We start from the raw sequence: 1,087 nt of genomic DNA, 5'->3' as shown, positions 1-1,087 counted from the left end.
GTTTACACCATTCACAAAAATAAACTTAAAATGGATAAAGGACCTGAATGTGAGACAGGAAACCATCAAAACCCTAGAGGACAAAGCAGGAAAAGACCTCTCTGACCTCAGCCGCAGCAATCTCTTACTCGACACATCCCCAAAGGCAAGGGAATTAAAAGCAAAAATTAATTACTGGGACCTTATGAAGATAAAAACCTTCTGCACGGCAAAGGAAACAACCAACAAAACTAAAAGGCAACCGACGGAATGGGAAAAGATATTTGCAAATGACATATCGGACAAAGGGCTAGTCTCCAAAATCTATAAAGAGCTCACCAAACTCCACACCCGAAAAACAAATAACCCAGTGAAGAAATGGGCAGAAAACATGAATAGACACTTTTCTAAAGAAGACATCTGGATGGCCAACAGGCACATGAAAAGATGCTCAACGTCGCTCCTCATCAGGGAAATACAAATCAAAACCACACTCAGGTATCACCTCACGCCAGTCAGAGTGGCCAAAATGAACAAATCAGGAGACTATAGATGCTGGAGAGGATGTGGAGAAACGGGAACCCTCTTGCACTGTTGGTGGGAATGCAAATTGGTGCAGCCACTCTGGAAAGCAGTGTGGAGGTTCCTCAGAAAATTAAAAATAGACCTACCCTATGACCCAGCAATAGCACTGCTAGGAATTTACCCAAGGGATACAGGAGTACTGATGCATAGGGGCACTTGTACCCCAATGTTTATAGCAGCACTCTCAACAATAGCCAAATTGTGGAAAGAGCCTAAATGTCCATCAACTGATGAATGGATAAAGAAATTGTGGTTTATATACACAATGAAGTACTACATGGCAGTGAGAAAGAACGAAATATGGCCCTTTGTAGCAACGTGGATGGAACTGGAGAGTGTGATGCTAAGTGAAATAAGCCATACAGAGAAAGACAGATACCATATGTTTTCACTCTTATGTGGATCCTGAGAAACTTAACAGAAACCTATGGAGGAGGGGAAGGAAAAAAAAAAAAAGAGAGAGGTTAGAGTGGGAGACAGCCAAAGCATAAGAGACTCTTAAAAACTGAGAACAAACTGAGGG

Source organism: Herpailurus yagouaroundi, unplaced genomic scaffold, assembly GCF_014898765.1.
Source record: "Herpailurus yagouaroundi ecotype Mexico unplaced genomic scaffold, PumYag 67690, whole genome shotgun sequence".
In the NCBI taxonomy this organism is placed as follows: Eukaryota; Metazoa; Chordata; class Mammalia; order Carnivora; family Felidae; genus Herpailurus; species Herpailurus yagouaroundi.
This window is presented reverse-complemented; position numbering follows the sequence as displayed.